Source organism: Crocodylus porosus, unplaced genomic scaffold, assembly GCF_001723895.1.
Source record: "Crocodylus porosus isolate Cpor-Errol unplaced genomic scaffold, CroPor_comp1, whole genome shotgun sequence".
NCBI lineage: Eukaryota > Metazoa > Chordata > Crocodylia > Crocodylidae > Crocodylus > Crocodylus porosus.
In genome coordinates, this window is record NW_017728947.1 from 25699960 (window position 1) to 25712313 (window position 12354).

Genomic DNA, 12354 nt, shown 5'->3' on the forward strand with positions numbered 1-12354 from the left:
AGTTCTCCATAGCCCATAGAACCCGGCCTGTTACCGTGTCTAATTGCCACCCCGGCCCACCGTGACTCTGGGGTTTGGTTCCCCACCCCGGGACAATAGGTTTATAGATTTTAAGGGCAGAAGGGTCCATTAAGTAGGCTGACCTCCTGTATAAGATGTAAAAGAGAAATTCATGCAGTTACCTTTGCATTGGTTTCAATAGCTTGTGTCTGACTAAAATACATCTTCCAGAAAGGCATGCCATTTTGAATGAAGACACAGAGAGATGGAGAATTGTACTTTCCTTATTGAAGCCCTTTTTATCAGTTAGGTCTCCACTGTTTCAAAAGCACCTATGCTGATTAACAAGCTGAGGTGATATGGAGCATAGGTGATTTTTTAAAGCCATTCTGTTGAGAGCTACTGTGTACTAGAGATCAAAACTGCAAATACAGATTGACACAGTTTAGGGACCCTAACGGTTACATTTCAGGCACATCATTTCTTTCAGCCACATGTCCTTGAACAGCATGTGAAGTGAAGGATTGTGTAGGAATCTCTATGCCAGTTCAGTGCTAACAAGGAGTTAGTGTTACAGATGGTAGTATCATCAAACCACTGTGCTGGGTGCAACAAGCCAAAAAAAAGGTTAGCTTCTTAAAAATAAATCTAAAAATATCAGTAAAATAACATTTCCCTAATCTGCTGCTGGTAAGTACCACTTGAGCCAACAAATCTTTTAATGTGCTGTTCAGTTCAACGGTATGCTTCTGGTTGAGGGCATTTCTAATGAGACCAGGAGAGTGACACAAGTCGCTGGCTCAAATCTACCTGAGCTATAATTTTGAACAGCTCTTACTATGTTTTGCTTGTTCACTGGTCCATGTGCAATGTATTTGGTAATCTCACTTCAGTTACCCTTGGTCGGGCATCCAAATAAAACACAGTGATATGCATTAATTGACATTCCCTGAGAGAAGCCAAATACAGAATAGGTAGGGAAACCTTGTCAGACCTAGAAGTGTTTCTTTTGAACCTCTCTGCCAGCTGCATAAGATATACTTGGTCCATTGGTTAAAAAATATCCTCGCTTTTGTTTTTAAAGTACATAGGAAACCAGTGGTGCTTTTGCATAAAAAGTAAAAAAAGAATATATATCTTAAATGCTGTCAAGCTAAAACCTTTTGCAAATACTACTACATTCACAAAGATTAAACACATTGACTAGCTTGCTGGAAATACATGTAAGCAGAAGCAGCGAAAGAGTTACGTACTCCTTAGAAAAAGCATTCTTAGTGTTTTGGCAGTTACAATCGCCTTAGACCGACTTTTGTGTCATATGGGAAATTAAATATTTTTGTTGGTAGTATTATTAAATAGTAACCTCTGAGCCAAAACCTGTTATAATGCAGACAAGCATATGCCTAATTTACTTCGTAAGGCAAGAATAGCAGGACTTAATTGCTTTCAAATTATGTCCCAATTCTATTTTCCATCTTAGTTCTCACATTCTTTCCTTGCTTTTTTCCCAGTTTCTTTAAGGTCTAGACATACTCAGCTGTCTTACATTTCTAGTTTTGTTCTAGCTTTTCAACTTGTCCTTTGCTCCTATTAAAATAATATTCCTTCAGGCAGGAGTTTGCAAATTATAAATAGTTTTCAAAAGTATGACTGTATTTTGGTAGGTTGGAAGTTTATTATCTAATAACCTTCCAACCTACCAAGATACAGTTACAATTTGAAAATTGTTTATATATATTCACCATATACACAAATGACAAATATTGCCTTATTTGGATGAAATAATCAGATAATTTATTCCAGAAAGCTGAAGTAGCTTAATTACAGAAAAATCTAAAACCATAAAGAAAGCAGCTATTCACAAATGTGAATATTTTGTACATTATTGTACCCATTATAACCAATATATTCCATATATACGTTTACATTTATAAAAGGAAAAGGTGTTATGAACATCCTATTTATGTGTAGGATGGCTGATATTATGGCAAGTCTGTAATTTTTAATAGTTTTACTTTTGCCTCTCGGCTTTATAGCTTAAATGTTAAATTAACAGTAGGGTTCGAGTTGTATTGTTTTTTTGGGTGTGTAATGCTAATTTGTTAATTTCAAAACCTTTTCAATTGTACATGCTCAGTATGAAGTTTTAAAGAGTTCATATTTTGATTACCATTAGAAAGGGATTTCAGACCAAGCGTAAAGTAAACCAAGTTAACATACTAAAGCAGCATTTTGAGAAATTTTAAATAGGAAAAGTGATATACCTAAACATATATACATACAGCCTCACCAACCTCAAACACAGCTGAAGAGCTCTTGCTTGGACATTAAAAAAAAATGGTATATTTATATGCAGGTCATGCATGGACAATTTTGAACCTGAAAAATGAGTATTTTAGAAAGTTATGAGCATGGTAAGCAAAGCATTATAACTGAAATGATTTAGCAGTTGTAGGTCCAATTCCTCAATGAATTGCAGTAGCAGAAGTATTTGCAGGATTGGGCCTTTAAATTTATAGTGGGTGTCACATAATAGCCAACTGGAAAAGTATCCTATCCAAATAGAAATAAAAGCATACTCCATTCAAGACTACATAATAACTCACAAAATTTGACTCATTAGTGTTACCCTTTGAATGTCTATAAAAGGAGGAATTTTAAAATAGTAATGTCAGAAATACCATATAATGAAAATCTGGAACTCATTTATTTTACAGTACATTAACATGTCTGTTACTTTTACAGGGTCATTTTATGGAATCCTGTAAGATTAGTTTGCTTATTCCCTCTGTACCTGATGCTGCCATGCTTGTTTATGCAAAGAAGTACCAAGCTGTACAGGTAGTCTATTGATTCAGTTTGACTGCTTGCAGAGTAAGTTACTCCTCAACAAAACAAAGAGTAGAATAATTAGGCCCTCTCTGCTTAATAGACAAAATGTATCGGAAAATATTAAGTCAGCAGACAGCATCCAAAATGAGGCAAAAATTAATTTTTTCTAGTTAACTTGCTATCTCTAGAGACAACAGAAAAAGATTGATGGGTAAACAAATGCTCTTTAGACAGCCTGTAACTCAGAATTCCTCCCAATGCTCCCCAGGATTCAAGGACTACAGTTCTACCTTGCTTTGCCAGACATCACACAAGTGCAGCAAGGGTCATTATATTCTCCCCTCTCACTATATACACATATATACACATATAAGATCCAAGCAATATGTAGAGCCCTTGCTTTGAGCTTAATTTTGCACCTCATATATTTAGGCTAGTCCTCAGGGCCCTGGCAGATGTTACATTTATGATGTGATTAATGTGTGAATTGTGCCATAAATAGCAAGCCTGCCACCTGTTCAAGTAATTAATGGCACATTAGAATGAGAAACCAGCCACAAAGATACTTCACATCTAATGTAGATCGTCTTTGCGGCTGACTTACATTGTGCCTTAATTTGAACATGCAGCATGCCACTCCATCCTGACTCTCCCCATGCCAACAATCAGCTGATAGCACTAGAAGTGGGCAGCCCAGGGTCTCCAAGCAGGGCTGTCCAGGGATTTGCAATTACTGGAGGAGGGGGAATGCCTGACTCCCCTGTGTGTAGCAGGGTCAAACCCAGGGCCCCACACAGGGCTGCTGGCTCTTGGCTTTGAGATGACTACAGAGGGAATCCCATCAGCTCCCTACACACAACACTCACAGAGCCACATGCCTGTACCTATGTGTTTGAACATATTAGTGCAAGTGGAGCTCAGGATCAGGATGCCAGGATCTGCCTGTGCTGGCAATTAGAGAGGACATAAGTGAGGTCTGACCTCTGATCCCAAAATTGTGTATCTTGCCATGCACGCGTGGGATCAGATCACATTGTGCCATTAAATGAACTTCTGTCATGGGCCTCAGTATAGATTTATAGACATGAGATACCTTTAAGTGTATGTCTACAAAACACATCCCTAGAATGTCCTGGGAGGAACATAGAATCATAGAAAATTAGGGTTGGAAGGGACCTCAGGAGGTCATCTAGTCCAGTGTTTCTCAACCTTTTTTGTTTCAGGACCGATTTGTAAGCACTGATGGCCAGTCCCAACTCAGTAAATAGTTTAAGTAGAAAACAGCCCCCTGGCCCTGCTAGTGCCCCTCATTTCCAATTCATAGCCCTCCAGCCCCCCAGCCCTGCTGGTGCCCCTCACTCCTGACCCACTGCCCCCTGCCCAAAGGCCCCAGCACACCAGTGTGTGGGGCAGTAGGTGGGTGTGTGGGGTGGAGGGGGCAGGTATGGGGCATCGAGCTGCAGCCTGGCTGGACCTGTATGGGCAGGAGCCATCTCTGTGGCCCAGCAGGCAGGACTCAATGCAGGAAGGAAAAATGGCAGTGAGACTCATTGCTGCCACTGCTGCTGGAACCCCTGCGTGAGCCACGCCTCCAGTAGCATGAGGAGTAATGGATGGGGCAGGCTGCACTGCTCTCACATTCCCCCTCCTCCAGCCACTTGTGCGGTGGGTCACGGCTCTATCCCACTGCCATGGCCCAGCTGCTGCCACCTTGCCCCTCAGGCCATGGTTCTATCTTGGAGAGGAGGTAGGGTGGTAGTAGTGTCACCTGTGCCCCTCCTGCCTCCCCCCCACAACATATTGTCTATAGCCCCCCCTCCCCACCCCATAGACTTACCTGCAGGGAGCTGTTTGCCACACTGCCTGGCTGCTACATGCATGTGTGCACGTGCACGTGCACATGCACCTGGTGCCCCTGACAGATCCTCCTCCTCCTGCTCCTCTCAGCCCCAAGCAGACCCTGTAAGCATCTGATGTAGGCCAATGCCCTGCTCAGAGCAGGACCAGACCCAGCTATATCGTTTCAGCCAAGGTCTTAAAAACCAGGTCTTAAAAACTTCCAAGGTTTCCACAATCTCTCTGGGTAACCTGTTCTAGTGTTTTACTACCTTGTGAGAATTTTTTTTCTTATCATCTAACCTAAACTGGCTGCAACTTGAGGTCATTGCTCCTTGTTCTGTTACCTACCACCACTAAGGACAGTCTAGCTCCATCCTCTTTGAAACCACCCTTCAGGTATTTGAAGGCTAGGGCAAGTACATCTGCAAGTGCACCCTATACATCCACTCCCATTTGCATGAATTGAAAAGGGGTATCACTTGTGTGTCTCTTTGTAGCTGTTCTCAAAACCTTAGTCTGTGACGTGCATGAGAAGAGCTACTGGGGATGACTCTTGAATGGTTCCAGCACTTAATTTCCAGGTTTGGCAGGTGCAAGTGGGAGCTGGTAGGATGTTCCTCTAAGAATGTAGTGTAACTTACATTAATATGAGCTAAATAATGTTGCAGAAGGTGTCTAACTCTGGCAGCAAAGATCTTCATGCAGGCTAATTTACTCTGCTTATCAGATATGTTTCGCTGCACTGCTGTCTATGTGAATAGTAAAGCAAGGAAATGATACTCAGCATGTGTAAGGGTTGCAGAAAAGACCCAGTGTATTGCTGCTTGGAATAGATGCTGTCATTTAACTAGAAACGTATATACAGTGCCAAGGATGAGGGGATGCTAACCAGGCTGAAGACTCTGATGCTCTCGGGCGTGTAGCTGGATGGATCACTTCCCTCCCACCCTTGTTAAATGTAGGTATTACATTTGCTATTATGGATTGGGTAGTAGTGTTAAAAGCAACAATGGACCTGATTGTGAGACAAAAGAACAGAGCAGCAGTATTAGTAAACCTGGTATACCTGTCTGTCTACTGCCATGTGTAAATGATCCTAAAACACCAGAACTACAGTCTTAGTTTGTATGACTGGTAGTTGGGCTTGGAGACATAAAAGTGTGGCCACAATGTGGTTGCACTGCAGTTATTCCTGGTTGCTGTTTGGCTTCTGGGGGCCACATGCATACAGCAAAAGTCATAGTAGCCTTGAGGGCTTTAGGTGGCCCTCTTTCTCCAAGCAGAGCTTGATGACAGCAGAAAATTGAGCCTCAGTTTCCAAGCCCCAGAACTTACAAATGGACCCGACACCTCTGTTCAGGTGCCTGGCTCCAGGAGGGGAATTCACATACCTGAGTTCAGTGTCTCAGTTCCATTTATAGCAAATGGGAAGAATGAGGCATCTATGTGCAATAGTTACAACAGCCAACTGGGAAGAAGATGGGAATAAGGAAATGCCAAAGAGAAAGATACATCTGAAGTCCCCCTCTTTTCCAGACTTTAGCACCCATCTTGAGTCCTGTTAGATGCCTGAGGCTCCCTCTACATGCAGGTAAAGGTGCAATGGGGTCTAATGTGTGATCCACACAACCGTGTCTCTTGCCATGCCACACACGTGGCAGGAGGCACAATTATGGGATTGCGCATTTGATCCAATCATACTTTATTGCCAGTGTAGGGGGAGCCTGATCCTGGGCTACCCCTGCATCAACAAGAAGCAGGCTCCCACAACTGAGAGCCCACTTTGATGAGGGGGCTCCCAGCTGCAAGGGCCACAAGCAGCCAGGATCAAGAGTCCCACACCTGACAGGGCTCTTGGTTCCAGCTTCATGATCCCCAGGGCTTGGAGGTTTCACACTGGGCACAGTGCACCCTGGGAGCTGGGAGCCCTGTTAGCTGACAGGGTTCCTAACCACGGGGGAGACCCCACTACACATGCAAATTAAAGCTTGATAGCAAGCAGCTATAAGTTGGTACACATTTTTGAGGTTTGACTTTATAGCTGGTTGGAGCTTTTTATCATGATAGCTACTTTACACATGTAGCTGGTCTTAAAGTAACTGTGCAATTAACCAGTTAATTGTGAAATTCCTGTAATGTGTAGAGGGGCCCTATGTGAGACTGAAATTAAAAGCCTCAAATCCCTGGACTGACTCAATCTTTCATTTTTTTAAAGAGTCACAAGAAGTGGTTGAGATGGTACTCATACAATATAGTAGTAGGCCAATTGTTAAGGCACTCACCCAGGAAGTGGGAGACTTGAGTTAATGCTCTCTTCATCCTAAGTGGTTCAAACAAACAACTGCACTGAACAGCTCCCTAACTTGGCAGACCTGATCTAGGAACACTGCCTACCACTCCCATTGAAACTGTGCCATTGTGTAAAGAAATGCAAAACTCATAGGGTTAGAGAGAAAATAAATATTAGAGGGAGAATGCCCTCTGATGAGGTCACTTTTCTGGGAGAGGGGAATCCCTGCTCCTTGGACCATGTATTCATTTTACACTTAAGAGTCACTGTTTATTTTTCATCCCATTTCTGTTACTCCAGACCTCAAGGGCATCCAGTTCTTTCCGTGTATTACATCCAAATTATTTTCATTGAAATGCCTCCCAACTTTGTGTCATCAGCAAATTTTATTTGCACAATCCTACTTTTGTGCCAAAGGCATTATTAACGAAAATATTAAGCAACATTGGTTCTATAACTAATACTTGCAAAACTCCATTATAACAAGAATTAGTCAATAACAACAACACAATTCCTATTCTGTTACCTTGGCCAATACATAGTATGTTCTTAAACAAGAATTGTAAAGCAAATAATGAATAAAAGAACTTGACATGCTCTAGAGCCCCCTAAAGCCTTTCTCCTGACCTCAGTAGGCCTTGTATCAACTCCTAGATTAACTCCTAGGTTATATGAAGTGTGGCAATTACACATTTTTAGGAAGTTTTGATCTATTATAGACACAGAAAAGCCTTGTGAAACTTTGATGGTCCCTTTATCATAAAATATTAGTACCCACAACCTAATTTATTATTGTAATTCCTACTGCAGCAAAATGTTTTGCAATATGGATAGTATACGGAAAATATGGTTTAAGGTTGGGGCGTTTTCTGTCATCCCACATGCCAATCTCTAGCTCTGAATAATGAGTCTCTTTCTTTGCCTAAGCCAACTTTCCCTGAGGACTATTTTCTCACCAAAATAAGTTCAGACATGACCAGCTGCTGTCACATGGAAAATTAGTTCAGGATGTGTTTATAAGTAATTAAAAGGTAGGTATATACTGAACAATGTTGCCTTTTAAGGGGAAAAAAACCTAATATACTTGGCATTGTCTTTTCTAATGCTAATGACATATTGGAGACAGGTACCCCTGAGATCGGCAATACTCAAGGACAACTGGAATCAACAAGAACTTCCATGCCACCTTGCTAGGAACCACAATGATGAAGGGCAGATGTTTTCTTTTTTATGGCACTATACTTTAAACTTAAGATTTGAATTATTAACCGATGTTATGCCCAAGGTGACAACTCTAAAAAGAAACCTTGAAAAAAAAATCAGTGTTATTTTTTAATTATACTAATTGAATCTGAAAAATGTGTGTGCTTGATTCATTATCTTTTCCAGTGAGACATACATTTCAAGAACCGATTATAGACCCATACATTGCCTAAATATTAGCCAAAAATTGAGCAAGGATCAAAGTAATGAAAGAGGTTCAGGAAACAAATTTCTCTAACAGTTTGGAAGCAAAACTACATTTTTACAGTTAAACATATGACAGGCATTACTGCCAAATTTTAAGCATAAAAACTTGCTTCATTAATCAGTTGTCAATTTCTTTAACTTAGCAATATTTTATTCTATTATTTTAAAAATAAAACAGGAATAATATATGAGAGAAAAAAAACAGTAACAGTAGAAGGATATTATAGTATCCTGAGGGTTTCTAAGAAACCCACAAAAGGAAAGGAAAGGAAATATCTGTGATGATGCCAAAATCAAAGCTGATGCTGTGTCTTCAGCTCTCCTTATTATGTTCAATGCATAATGGTCTGAAGAGAGTATATTTCTAGCTTTTCAGATGGAAACCATGATGAACCATTGTGCATTACTGTGCATGCAAGTATGAATCAAATTTGTGAAGCAAATATCAAGCTTGGTGTGTTTATGTGTTTTAAAGTCTCCTCATGTCTTTAAAATCCTCCCCTCTGAATGTTGATGCATTTCTGAGAAAGAAATTACTGAGATACTGGAATGTTTTGGGCAGAAAACTGGCTTCAGATGTAAGGTACCTGAAGAAAAAATTCTGATCTCTAACATCTTTGAGCCCTTGTAAAATGATGAGGATGACTTTGTTAAAGGTGCCTTAACAATTGTGGAAGTAAATAAGTTTTAACTAATCAATATAAAACCATTTATTTCATTAAAGACATTAACTCATGCCTAGGCCAGGTCATAATTTTATTCGCTACTTGTTTGGTGAAGTAGAAATGTTGCAAACTTTTATATATAACCTTGTGTTACAGAGCTGAGGACTAATTTACCTTGTTCAGTCTGGAGCAATTTCCAGTATTTTGTGAAATGTGAATAACCAGCGGAGAAATTTACTGTAGGTAACCTGACACACTAATATGAATTTCATGTAAATACAGAGAAGGAGAGTTGATGACTATATACACGCACAGGTGCGTTCATTTTAATGTGCAATTCTGCCAAACTCACTTTGGAAGTAGCCAGTCTGCAAACAGTTGCTTTCTTGGCACTGTGTTATGAGGATGCTTGAGAGAGAGGACTCATTAACATTGTGTAACTGCTGCTCTGCATCTTTGGACTCATACATATGTACAAAATGCTGGCCATAGGCATCTTCAATTACTCATACACTTTTGAAACATTTACCCAATGAATTATTTGTGAAGTGTTTTTAAATGTGTGTTTAGCAAAATCGAACACTAAATATTCACAAACCTACTTCCTCTACAACTCTGTAAAGCAGCAAGTTTCGTGTCAATTCTGCCCTCCCCTTCCCCAAGAAACAATGACAAGCACTTTCTGTTGCAGTAATTTGAGATAGAATTGCCTGTATTTGTGACCCTTGATAATTTTATATTTTTTCAGGAAAAAAGCAATTTCTCACTTGGCAGGTATCTCATATTTCCATGATTTTACTAAAAAGGTAAGTTTTACAATGTCATGATTTAAATTATGACACAAGCAGAAATATAAAAGAAAAAATATACTTCAAGTGTGTCTAAAATTTATTAAAACATATGAACATTCATTCTTTTCAGCCAAACAGTGATCCTGCCTGCAGTAACTGTAATGTAGTAATTAATATTCCCTCCAGCTGACGATTAAATAGCAATGGTTATACAGATTTAAAAAAAAAATCCAAATAAAACAAACACAAAAACCTGCCCTGCACTTTTGCCGTTGTCTAGGAACACAAATAATGACACAAATTAATAACAGATTAGCTTGCAAAAGTACAGAGGCAACACCAAACAAACATCACTGTTTTGGAACAGATAAAGCTTTTTACTGTGCTTAGAAATAATATAGTAAAACTTTAGGGCCTGATACTATAAAAACTACTGACATTTGTGTTTACTGTAAAATTACTCACAAGCATAAATGTTTGCAGGATGTGACTCTTCTGAGATGTCTTTTCGGCTGGCTTTAGGGGTTCTGATAGCTTAGCCTTTCAGATAAGCAAGCCTGAATAAGTACAGTCTGCCAGAACAGTTTCCTCCTCTTAAAACACAAATGAAAACCAGAGCTTTAAATTAGATAGTAGAGCAATATCTTCACATAAGCAGAATATGTGTTTTAACAACAACAACAACAAAATCTTAAGCGTTGCTCAGAAGGTCACAGGATCTACATTTGAAGGAGTGAGAACAAAACAGAAGCAATTGAAGAGTCCAATACATGTATATAACTGAACTTGAATCCAAACTACATTGTTTTGTCCATGTTTAAGGTAGTTGAAATGAGAAGCTAGTTTAGGAAGCATGATACATTAACAAACAGTAGAAAATCCAAGATGATAACTTTCCCTCATTTGTACTCAAGGATGCACAATGTAATACAGCGTATTTTTCTTTAAAAAAGACAAAGATAATTTAAACGTAACCTCTAAACTTGAGCTTCATATACATGTTAGTGTGCTCACACTTCACAATGTATAGCTTAAAACCACCAGAAATTGAACAGAATAAATACAGTCCTAGAAAGAGTGGGGAGTGGGGGGTGGGGGTGGTTGTGTGTGTCAGAGGAAGGCACATAGTACCATAAGCAGAGCTGCAGAACATGTCCGTGAGTGAACTGGAATTCAGACCTACTGTGACAGCAGTTCAGACTCACTGTGAAAAAAACAGGGTCTGATCACTTGTAGCTGGGTACCTCTGATCACCTGTAGCTGTGCAAATAACACACTGCCAAAGGGCCAGCTTGGAGCATCTGCATGCATACCGAGCAGCGCCTTAGGACCCTTGGGGTTCTGAACTCAGTGGGTATCCTTGAGGAAGGACAGGTTACTCTGTGTGAATGAAGGTAGAGCAAATCCAGCCCTCAGGCAGCTTTTTATCCTTACAGTGCTGAACTGCTAGGTGGCACGGCAGCAGGCCCACAGCATTTTACCCCTTGAGCATAATTCCACAGCCAGAATCAGGCTTCCCCATGGGCTGAGCTGGTCTGGATTTGTGTGCCCCCTACACTGTGAATTAAAAATACTTTATGCAAGGAAAAAAAAAACGGGGGGTGGTAGTGGCAGGGGGAAGGGGGTTAAGGGAAAAAATCTAAACCAACTAGTGAATTTTGAACAAAGCTATATACCACACTGGCTAACCAAAGTAGATGTCTAGAGAGAGTGCAAGCACTGGCAGCTTGAAGCTCACCTCATGGGATGCTGTGAAGGGGCAGATTGCCACCATCTGTTGCAGCAGGCACCAGCAGGGCCCTCAGGACCTTCTCTCCATGGGGCCTACTTCCCTCGCACCTTGTGTTGCATTGGGACAAGAACAGGGAGGGTTCTCCTATGCCATCTGATGTATCAGGGCCAAGAATGGGGTGGGGGATCTCATGTTTTGTGCTCTAGCAGGGGCAAGAGTTGGGGTGGGGTATCTCCCACATCTTGTTCTATCAGGGGCAAGCACTGGGCAGCAGGGGACAAGAGAAGGGGGGGATGTGTCATGCCTTGTGCTGTATCAGGGCAAGAGCAGGGCAAAGGGGGACAAGAGCAGGGGGATGGCCTGAGGGGAGCAGTGGGGGGCAATGGGGAACCTGAGGTGGTTGGTGGTGGGTGAAGGGGAACCTGAAAGGAGCGGTGGAGGGCAGTGGGGGTCAATGAGGGACCTGAAGGGGTTGGTGGGGGTCATTGGGAGATTTGAGAGGAGCGATGGGGGACCTGATGGGAGCAGTAGGGGCATGGGGGGACCTGAGGGGAGCAGTGGGAGGCAATGGGGGAACCTGAGAGGAGTGGTGGGGGGCAGTGTGGCTCAATGGGGGATTTGAGGGGAGACATGGGGGTCCTGAGAGGGGCAGTGGGGGTTAATGGGGGACCTGAAGGGGTCACTGGGGGTGGATGTGGAATTTAAGGGGAGTGATGGGGGGCATGGGTGGAATGG